General features: G+C 44.8%; 1 protein-coding gene across 2 annotated transcripts in view; it reads right to left on the reverse strand.

The window, feature by feature from the left end:
- CASP8AP2 (caspase 8 associated protein 2) overlaps positions 1 to 1,271 on the reverse strand; it is a 36,998-nt gene extending 35,727 nt beyond the window's left edge. For both annotated transcript variants that reach the window (XM_015557690.1, XM_006778252.2), the window contains exon 1: positions 961 to 1,271. The gene's annotated coding sequence lies outside the window, so the exon portion shown is untranslated. The remainder of the gene's footprint in view (positions 1 to 960) is intronic.
- Between the last annotated feature and the right edge of the window lie 10,218 nt (positions 1,272 to 11,489).

Raw genomic sequence — 11,489 nt, forward strand, 5'->3', positions numbered from 1 at the left:
AAAAAATAAATAAGAATAAAATAATTAAAAGAGGGCATGCAATAAGCATTTGTAGAGAAAAATAGGAAAAAGCCAGAGGAGAGGTAGAGTGTATTTTGAATTTTGAGGCTCATGGAAAAGGCTAAATATAAGTATAGCAAAATCCTTGAAGAATATGTAAGGAGAAAACAACAAACACTACACATACTGAACCCTACATTTAGATCAGCCAGACACTGGTCTAACTATTCCAAATACATTATTAAAATACTTTAAATCCTCCACAAGTCCTATGAGATGTGCACTACTATTAATTTTCCCTTTTACAGATGAGTAAACAGATACAGATAATTAAGAAATTTACCCCAAAGTAAAAGAGCTGGTAAGTGGCAGGTCTGGGATTGGATCCCAGCTCTCTCTAAAGCCAGATGACAAAATCAAGAATATCAGGGAGAAGAGCCTAATTTTTTTTTTTTTTGAAAGGGGGCCATCTCCTTGTAAAATGGCAAGAAATGTTGGAAGATAACTGGAGTAAGGGAGGGGGGAATTCTTGCCCTGAATGTCTCTGTCCCCCTCCAAAGAGACACTGAGTGAGATGGGAAAGGGGCTTTGAGGGGAGGGAAAGGTTTGGAGCTGGAGCTGGAAAGAATGGAAAAAATGAGAAAAGAACCTAGGAAAGACCAGGGAAGAATCAGAGTCAACGCCAACAAATGGATCCCTGAACCATTTATCCTGAAATTCTGCAAATTCCACATTAACATCTGAGTTAGGGCCTACTGTGTGTCACGGTTCTAGACGCTGTGGAGATCAAAATTCTCACGACCACATCAATGAGCACCCCAATAGGCGCTCAGGAAGACCCATTCCTCCAAAGACTCCCATCGGAAAGCCTGTAAGAGTACAACCCCAAACGAGCTTGTGGCTTTTTGGGGGGCTCGGGGGGTCGGGAAAGGGGCGGTCGAAAGCGCAACTCCTACTTACGCTCGCCCCAGCACCAGCCTGGACCCTCCTCCAGGGACAAGAGGGACACGAACGCAAGCCCAGAAGCTGCAATCGAGGGCGACGGGAACCGGGCTCCCGGCGGGCCCCGGACATCAGGCGCACCCACCCGTCCCCGACTATGCCGCTCTCTCCGAGTCCCCGGCTCCCGGCACGCCGCCGGCCTCCGCTCGGGGTACGACCTCCCAGGCAGCCTCTTCCCGGCAGCGCTGGACCGACCGGACCCAGCCGGCAACTTACCCACCCGGTCCGGCCCAACACAGCCCGGAATCCTTTCGGTATAGCGAGGTCTCCCTGGCATCTCTGCCAATGCCAGAGCTCAACCAGGACGCGGAGGCGGGACTGCGCGCCCCTGGCCAATCAGACCGGACGCAAAGCACGTCCCGGCGCACACAACTAGTTCCCGCCGTCCGCAGGGGAGCAAAACCACGGTTGGCGCCAAACTCCAGTGGCCTTCGGGGCGGGGCGACGGGGAAGGGCGGGGCCTGGGCTGGCGGGGAAGGAGACGGGAGCCTCCCTACGGAAGGGGTGGAGCCTCGGCCAAGGTAGGGGCGGATCTGGGAAAAGCTCCTTGAATGAAAGGGAAAGTAAGCTCTGAGAAGGTCTGGCCTTCGTTTAGTCCTTTCTTCCAAAAATTCTGCGGAGCATCAACCACGTTCCAGACTTGGTGCTGGGCGCTGGCTCGGTAACGATGTCTAAACGCTGTTCCTGGCCCTGACACTGGCCTGGGTGGTAGGCAAACAGCTTAGCCCGGGGGTTGGGAGCTTTGAGGAAGGATGCCAGTCCAGTCGCGGGAGGGAGAGGAGAGCTTAGAGGGTAAATACCTGAATGGTTGGATAGAACCTGCAAGAACCCAAGGTGCCCGTAGGGTCCAGCCCCCGGAGGGGAAGTCTGCGCCCTTGGCTGGTGAGGAAGTGAAACAAACCCAACTTCCTCGGCTACATCAACTTGCAACTGCCGTATCAACTTATTACATATTTATAAATTTTCTAAAAGGCCCCCATGTGGGAGACTATGTTTTGGGAGAACACTGGCTTCCTAGATTCTCCTCCAACCAGCTTAGCTCCTAAGAAATTCAAGATAGTTAGGCATTCCAGGTAGTGAAGGTTGATCTTCACTGTTGTAGTTCTGTTTTTAGTCAAAGGCTACAATCACAATGCGTTCATTATTGCTGGAGCAGAAAGCCTGGAGAGGGAAGCAGGAATCAGACCTTGAAAGGCCATGTATATGTCAAAGAACTTGGAATTTACCTTTAAATGATGAGGCATGGGGACCACTGAAGGATTTTAAGCTTGAGGTTATGATGATGTAATTTACATTATTAAGATCCTTTGGCCTTGCTGGCCAGTGTAGCTCAGTAGTTGAGCTTTGACCTATGAACCTGGAGGTCAGGACACTTGCCCAGGTTTTGAGCTGGATCCCAATAGATGGCGTGTAGAAGGGAGCTGATCAGTGAGTGATTCTCATCTTCTTTTTTTTTTTAATTTCAGAGAGGGAGGGAGAGAGAGATAGAAACATCAATGATGAGAGAGAATCATTGATTGGCTGCTTCCTGCACACCCCCACCAGGGATTGAGCCCACAACACAGGCATGTGCCCTTGGCCGGAATCGAACCCGGGACCCTTCAGTCCGCAGGCTGACGCTCTATCCACTGAGTCAAGCTGGCCAGGGTGTGATTCTCATCTTTGATGTTTCTATCTCTCCCTCTCCTTTTCTTTCTGAAATAATAATAAAAAAAAAAACATTAAAAAAATCCTTTGGCCTTGAGAAGGAGGATTCTGAAATGTTCTTGTAGTGATCCATGCTACAGAAAATGAGGATCTGAAGGAGATGGTAGGTAAGAAAGGAGATAGATTTCTAAATATTTAGGAGATAACATCAATGAAACTTAGCAAATGATTGAATGTTGGCTTTCAGCATAACATTCATCAAAAATGTTTATTGAGAGAGCACAGATACTTCAAACATAAATGAAAATTTCCCCCAAAATTATCTTCCAGGAAAAAGTGACCTTATTATTGAAATCATTACAAAGTCATTTCATTGGCACTCTCTTAAATACTTTATATTGAATAAAAAAAAGTGATTGATTTTTAAATATTCGCTTGGAAAGATCTCAATCAGTGCCAATTTGGGATACTTATAGAAGTAAACTGAAGAACAAATAAATGTAACTGTTATGTGTAGGAGTCTGAACTCCATGAAATAATTGCAAATTGCTTTTAAGAAAGCAATTTCTGCCCTAGCCAGTAGATAGAGTGTTGGCCTTTGGACCAAAGGGTCCGGATTCGATTATGGTCAATGGCAGGGACCTTGGTTGCAGGCTCCTCCCAGGCCCAGGCTCTGGGTTGGGGGTGTGTAGGAGGCAACCAATTGATGTGTTTCTCTCACATCAATGTTTCTCTCTGTTTTTCCCTCTCTCCCCCACTCTCCCTAAAAATCAATGTAAAAATATCCTCTGGTGAGGATCAACAACAACAACAAAACAATTTTTGCCCAACCAGCGTGGCCCAATGAGTGCCGACCTATGAACCAGGAGGTCATGGTTCAATTCCAGGTCAAGGCACAAGTCCAGTTGCAGATTGTGCAATCGGGGGGGGGGGGCATGCAGGAAGCAGCTGCTCAAGGATTCTCTCTCGTCATTGCTGTTTCTTTCTCTCCGTCTCCCTCTGAAATCAATAAAAAGATAGTGATTAAAAGAAAATTTTAAGAGTATTTGAGCAAAAATCAATTTGAATTGAGCAGAATCCAATTTAGCAGATAAAACAGAGCTTTGAGGAGATGTACAAAGTTAAGACTTTTATAGGAGAAGGGAGCAGGAACAAAGAAATTATACTAGTAGAAAAACCAAGTTGGTTATTGTAAGGTTACTTTCCCTAGGGGATGGCAGAAGTTTGTCAGACAGATTACCTAACTAATACTGATCAGGCCATTCGTGATTAGCTGGTTTAAGATTCCATTTCTGGGGAAGCAGAAACTGTAATCAAGTTAAGTCTCGGTTTGGTGACTTGGGGAATACCATTGCTGCTCCATTTTGGGTTTGTTGTCTTGTTTGTAACAATAAGGTAGAGTATTGCTTAAAGAAGTTGGAATTTGAGAACTGCATGGCTGTTAATATATCTTGGAACTGCACCAGGATATTTTAGAAAGAGAACAGATGACAGGCGAAGCCAATTTCTGTGGGAAGGGGATGGAGTTTTCTTAAAAGAGAAAGAAATTCACCTAATGGAGGGGCTTTTCTCAGAATAGGGCAGAGAGGAGAATGAGAAATAGGGAACAAAGTTAGCAACAAGGGTCTTCATGAAAGGATTAACATTTTTTTTTCTTCCCCTGGATACTGGAGAAGTAACATCTAGTGTAAAATTTCTTTGAATTTTCTCTAAACCTTCAATAAAATCTATTTTATCACTTTCAAGCCTGACCTCATATCTTACTTTCTCCAGAAGTTTTTCCTATTTCCTAAGCTGAATTGGCAGTTTCCCTTTTTGAACTCTCATAGTATCCTGTCCTTAACTCCCTATTATAGTCCTTTGTGACAATATTCCTTAGACTAGTGGTCCTGTGTATGAATTCGTGCACATTGAAAGGAAATTAATTTAAAGAAATATTTTAATATTGCTATTCACCCTTTCTCTATAATAGAAGTGTCAACCAAATTCACAATTGACAATGACAGATTGAAACACAGGCGTGCAATTGGCACCAGCAAGAGCTTTATATGTATTGTGCATGCGCAAGTCAACTTTTATTTTTAAATTGCTAGTGCGTGTCATATGTATCAGCTGGTGGGTCTGTCAGATGGTTGGATGGATGGATGCTTGGTCACTTGGCCTTTTATATATATACTAGAGGCCCAGCACATGAAATTCATGCATTGGTGTGTGTGTGTGGGGGGGGGGGGGGGGGTAATGAAAAGAAAATAGGATTCCACCGAGTCTCCTATCTACCTGCTCCAGGATTTCTGTGAGGATCAAATGAGATGAGGCATGGGAAAATGTTTCGCAGACAAAGTGTAAAATGTTTGCACCTGGCTATAAAACAAGTTGTGTTCCTGGGCTGAAGAAACTGCAAGGAGGCTAGTCACTAGGGAGAGGAAGCCAGGCGTTGCTACGTGACATCATTACCTGGTGCCCACAGCCAGTTTCTGGGCTGGGCTGGGCTGTAGGCTGCATTTTTCCTCATGGGGTCTTGGCAGCAAATTGGTGGGCTGTCACTCTGGGGTGGTGGCAGGGTCTGTGTCCCACTTGCGGGGAGCCAAGTGTTGCTTTGTGGGTGCCAGGTCCACAGTGCTATTTCTTTGTAAATGGCCAGTGTGCATCAAGGCAGCTCTGCATTGAGCTTCTGCCTTCTGGTGGTCAATGTGCATCATAGCAACCAGTTGGACAGTGGGACACTTAGCATATTAGCCTCTTATATATATACTAGAGGCCCGGTGCACAAAAATTTGTGCACTGGGCGGGGGGAGAGGTGGGGGTCCCTCAGGTCGGCCTGTGCCCTCTCGCAGTCTGGGACCCCTCGGGAGATAACGCCCTGCTGGCTTAGGCCTGCTCCCGGGTGGCAGAGGGCAGGCCCAATCCCTAGGTGCAGCCCCTGGTCGGGCTCAGAGCGGGGCTGATTGGGGATTTGGGGCGCCGCCCCCTGTCATGCACAGAGCAGGGCGGATCGGGAGGTTGCGATACCACCCTCAGTCACGCTCAGGGTAAGGCTGATTGGGGGGTTGGGACACCGCCCCCTGTCACACTCAAGGAAGGGTCAATGGGCAGGGCCGATGGGGAGGTTATGGCTCTACCCCGTCACACACAGAGCAGGGCCCGTGTGGGGAAGGGGGGGTTGGGGCGCCGCACCCTGTCGCACACAGAGCCGCAGGGCGATCAGGGGGTTGGGGAGCTCCCCCCTATCAGGCACAGAGCAGGGCTGATCAGGGGGTTGGGGCGCCTCCCCCTGTCACCAACAGAGCAGGGCGGATAGGGAGGTTGTGGCCCCGCCCCCTTTCACACACAGAGCCGCAGAGTGATCAGGGGGTTTGGGCACTGCCCCCTGTCACGCTGATCCCAGTGCCGGGAGGCCTCTCGGCTCCGCTGATCCTGGTACTGGGAGGCATATTACCCTTTTACTATATAGAATAGAGGCCTGGTGCATGGGTGGGGGCTGGCTGGTTTGCCCTGAAGGGTGTCCTGGATCAGGGTGGGGGTCCCCACTGGGGTGCCTGGCCAGTCTGGGTGAGGGGCTGAGGGCTGTTTTCAGGCTGGGACTGAAGCTCCCAACCGCTCCTTTTTTCTTTTCTTTTTTTTATTCTGGGCCAGCTTTAGCTCTGAGGCTTGGCTCCAGCTCTGAGGCCTCAGCTGCTGAAAGTAGATATCTGGTTTGTTTCAGTTCTATAATCGAAACTCTGTATCAACTCCAGCTCTGAGATCCCGGGCTCGCTGAAAGCAGGTTTCTGGGGGTTTTTTTAGCTTCTATATTTGTTACAATGTTCAAACTGCAGGCTCAGAGGCCGGCAAGGCAGGTGGGGAACATTGCAGTCCTCCGTCACTGAAGCAAGCAAGCCTCATGTTCAGTTTAAGCTGCCTGGCTGCCGGCCGCCATCTTGGCTGACAGTTAATTTGCATATATCCCTGATTAGCCAATGGGAAGGGTAGCGGTCGTACGCCACATACCATGTTTCTCTTTTATTAGGTAGGATACTGGCATATATTTGAAAAGGAGAGAGAAAGAATTGCAGGGGGAAAAAGGGAGAAAAGTGAAGGCAGGAGAGAAGTTTTTTCTCTTATTTTTAATAGGAAGAATTAATTGCATTTGCTCTTTTAATAATACCACTTGGCTATTATTAAAAGTGGAAAAGTCAGATACTGCATTAGTTTTTCAACAAATACTAATGAAAATGAACAGGACAAAAACTGCCTAATTTCCAAGACATGGATCTTACCCATAACAAAATGTGCTCTGTGGTCAAAAAATGACAGACCATGATTGAAGATCATGTTGATGGTAAGACTACTGATGGTTATTTGCTTTGTCTATTCTGTGCTGGTTTTACTAAAAAATGCAACTATCAGATTTGGAAGACCTGCTGTGCTCAGCATCAACATCTGTCAAATCCGGAAGAATATGATGGAAATCATGATCCAAGAGGTACAGACAAATGACTTAAGAGAAGTGGTCAATAAATTGATTCCAGATAGTATTGGAAAAGACATAGAGAAAACTTGCCAGTCTATTTATTCACTCCATGACGTCTTTGTTTGAAAAAATCAAAGTGCTGAAGAAGCCTAGATTTGAATTGGTAAAACTGGTGGAGCTCCACTGTGAAAGCAGCAGTTCTGGAAAAGATGCTGGGGATAAGACAGGTGCTAATAGTGCAGGAGCTAGTGGATATGAGCCCCCAATCCATGAATCTGTTTAAAACTCAGACTTAATGGTGAGAAATAAAAAGTCATATTTGTGATGTTTAAAAAAGAACATTAAATTTTTAGAGAAGTGACAAGACATAGAAAAAGAACTTTGAGCTTCTCTATCGATAAACTGTGAGAAGGCAAATATATAGGGAAACTAATGGTAGATAAGGGTTAGTTTTAGCAGGGTTATGTATTTTTTTATTTTTTTTTATTTTTATTGTTTTCAGAGAGGAAAAGAGAGTTAGAAACCTCAATGATGAGAGAGAATCATTGATTGGCTGCCTCCTGCACCTACTGGGGATCGAGCCCACAACCTTGGCATGTGCCCTTGACTAGAATAGAACTTGGGACCCTTCAGTGTGCAGGCTGATGCTCTGTCCACTGAGCCAAACTAGCTAGGGCTATAGTTTCTTTAAATGCTGCCTCTGGGTTGATAGGGTGTAGAGTTGTCTCCTGTGATTAACTTCCTTCCTCTCTGGTAGAGAGGAGAGGGGATACACTTTTACAAATTTATGTCCTGCTTTTAGGAAAATAAGTGGAGGGCAGAGAGCTTTTGAATCCATTTCTTCTCAACTGTTTTTCAGCTCAAGGAAGCTTATATATACTTTCTAGATCAGCAATGAATCTGTGAAGAAATTACAAAAAAGTGGGGGTTGCGCTAGGGCAGGGGTGGGCAACTTTTTTGTATGTGCCAAGAGCAGCAAAATCTCTGACTCAAAATTCTTCTGTGTGCCAACCCTAATTTTTTGAGAACATGCTACGCCTACTTGATATCTCTTAAGGTGTACGTATATGAAGAACGTTGAAGAAATAATAAAATTCATTTGAGCGACAAAAACAGTATATGATGATGAAAAATACATTTATTTTTTAATGTATACATGTACACTGATAGTCCGACAGGAAACTTTATGACTCCATTTGATATTATCAGTGGGACTTCTGCTGCTGCATCACTGATGACAGAAATTTTACATCAGGTTTATATTTCGTGACCTTCAGAGCTATGCACAAGCTACTACATATCCCTCTCCCTTCCTCTCTTTAAAAAAAACCAATAGAATAGATTAAAAAAAGAAAAAGAAATTGCTCTTCCCCTTGCTCGTCAATCCATGTCTATGGTCTTTAAGATAACTTGTTATGTAAAATTATTTACTTATCTAAGATACACCTACACTGAATTTATCTGAAAAATGAAAAAGTCGATATTAAGAAAAAAATTGTAAATGGAAGATTATAAGAGAGGGTTTCACGTGCCAGCAAAAGTTACTGGCGTGCCATGTTTGGCACGCATGCCAGGGGTTGCCCACCCTTGGGCTAGCGGCAGTAAATTTTAGGGAAGTAACTAGAAGATATATGGAACTAAAATTAGTGGAAGATAAGGATTATTTTACTGCGTTTGTACAGATCTATTTCAGTATTGATTACTAGTCTGGTGGTAAGGGTGTTTTTTTATTATTGGTACAGGAAGGGCACCTTTTTCATGGACAATATTATGACCCATTTTGAGATAGAAAAGGGAGGCGTGGTCAGAAAGCACTTCTTGCATCTGCTGTTTCAAAAGCTTTTAGCTCTAAAATAACCAATATACCAAAGCAGCATATTTGGAGATGGCATATTCTGTTACCCTTTAGTACCTGCGTTCTTTTGACTTGATTCTAGTAGTTTTAAAATATATGTTATTTTCCCTTTTATTGGTAACCACTGATCTGATCTATCAATGTAGTCACTCCAGAGACATTAATGTCCCTGCTGCTGCACAGCTGAAAGTCTTGGGATTTCTCTCAACAGTCATCCTGAGTATTCTTTTTACATTTTTCTTCCATGTTGAATCTCTCATTTCCTAGATCCCATGTCTTCATCTTTCTTGGTTTACATCCTCATATAAAGGAAAGGACACCTATTTCAACAGATTCCTGAGAAAGGGTATGTAGAGAAGAAAAATAATTTTCCCTCTACCCTTCTAAGTTCTTGGCTGAGGCCCCTGGAATAAGACAGATTGGGAAGAGAAAACCACACAGAAGTTTATTAACATATATACTTCATATATACATGGGAGATACCCAGAGGAAAAAAATTAACTCCTCAAGTGTGGGTCATTTTCATCCATTGTTCTATGTCCACAGGGAACTCTCTCAATTTTCTTGGAATTTTAAAAATATCATTTATTTGGAAATGGTTGTTTTGATTAATTAAATCTTTATTGTTCAGATTATTACAGTTGTTTGGAAATGTTTTCTACCCATTTTCACAGTTCATTCTTTCTGGAAGTTCTGTGTTGAGTTTGAGTTTTCCCAGAAGCAAACATTCAAACCATAGGAAAAAAAATTCAAATACATTTTTTAAAAGGCTAAATCAACAAAATAAAGTGTACAAATGATGTGTTGTGTAACTGTACACCTGAAACCTTTATAATTTTGTTAACCAGTGTTACCCCAATGAATTCAATAAAAAGATAAAAAAGGTTGCCGAAACCGGTTTGGCTCAGTGGATAGAGCGTCGGCCTGCGGACTGAAGGGTTCCAGGTTCGATTCTGGTCAAGGGCATGTACCTTGGTTGCGGGCACATCCCCAGTGGGAGATGTGCAGAGGGCAGCTGATCGATGTTTCTCTCTCATCGATGTTTCTAACTCTATCTCTCTCCCTTCATCTCTGTAAAAAATCAATAAAATATATTTTAAAAAAAGATAAAAAAGGTTGAATCATAGTGCCCTATATGCTTGCTGCTGGAGATCTGCCCGTGTCAGTACAGGAACATCTAATCCCAACACCTTTTAGAGGTATAATTTACAAAGTTCATAAATCTTGTGTGCAGTTGTTTTGATTTTTTGATTTTTTATCTACCAGAATAACCACTACCCAGAGGAAGATAATGAAATCTTTCCATCATCAACCTAGGAAGTTCCCTCGGGCCCCAGTGCAATCAATAAAACCAAAGGCAATCATTTACCTGACTTTAGCATTAGTTTGGCTTGTTCTTGAACTTCATGTAAATATATTTCTAATTTTATGTACTCTTCTACTCAACTCTTTTTAAGAAAAAAATTTATTGGTTGAATTTTAGAGAGAAACATTGATTTACTGTTCCACTTACTTATGCATTCATTGGTTGATTCCTGTAGGTACCCTGACTGGGGATCCAACTCCAAGGCAACCTTGGCATAGCGGGAGTATGCTCTAAACAACTAAGCTATCTGGCCGGGGCCTATTCTACTGTATAATGGTGTCAGAATATCCTCTAACGCATATGACATACTTGATTTAAACATTCCCCAACTGAACACCTACCTATCTATATTATAAAAGGCCTGTGGCCCTAATGCGTTAAGGACCAAAGACCTGCACCGGTGGGCGGGATTGCGCAAGTGGCTGGCGGGTGGGCGGGGCTGCGGTCAAGGCAGGCTGTGTGCTGGGCTTCTAGTTTCCAATATTTATGTTAAGAATGCTGGAAGGGACACTGGGCCTGCGTGGCTCAGTGGTTGAGCACCGACCTATGAGCCAGGAGGTCATGGTTAGATTCCTGGCCAGGGCACATGCCCTGGCTGAGGGCTCTAGTCCCAGGGGAGTGTGCACAAAGCAACCCATCAGCGATTCTCTCATCACTGATGTTTCTATTTCTCTCTCCCGTGCTCTCTGAAATCAATTAAAAAAAATACAACGGGATGCAAAATTAAAAAAAGAAAAAGAATGCTGCAAGGGGCGTGACTGTCATACTTGTGTGCGAATTTCCATAGGCGAGAGGTCTAGAAGAATTGCTGGGTCCGGATAGGCGAATCTGCTGCTCTTTCATATCAAATCTTTCTGCGTGTTGAGGCGAAGAGAACCACGGTGGGCTGAAAACTACACGCCCCTAGGGCCTCCCTCGCTTTTCCATCGTGGCAGAACCTTCAGTCTCATTGTCCTGTTGCACGTCACCTCCCCACTTCCCATCACTAGGCCCTGGAACCGGGTCGAATGCGCCGATTCCGCCCGCATTCCCTCCTGCAACTGGCGCAGGAGTGACGTCGGGCGTTTCTGCTGCCGAGGGGGCGGGGGCGGGGGCGGACCTTCCTGGTCGCCGTAGGCGTCGCGGGGTGATGACGCGAATCGCCGCGTGCTCCCCCCCCTGTGCCTGTG

This window comes from Myotis davidii, unplaced genomic scaffold (assembly GCF_000327345.1).
Source record: "Myotis davidii unplaced genomic scaffold, ASM32734v1 scaffold269, whole genome shotgun sequence".
In the NCBI taxonomy this organism is placed as follows: domain Eukaryota; kingdom Metazoa; phylum Chordata; class Mammalia; order Chiroptera; family Vespertilionidae; genus Myotis; species Myotis davidii.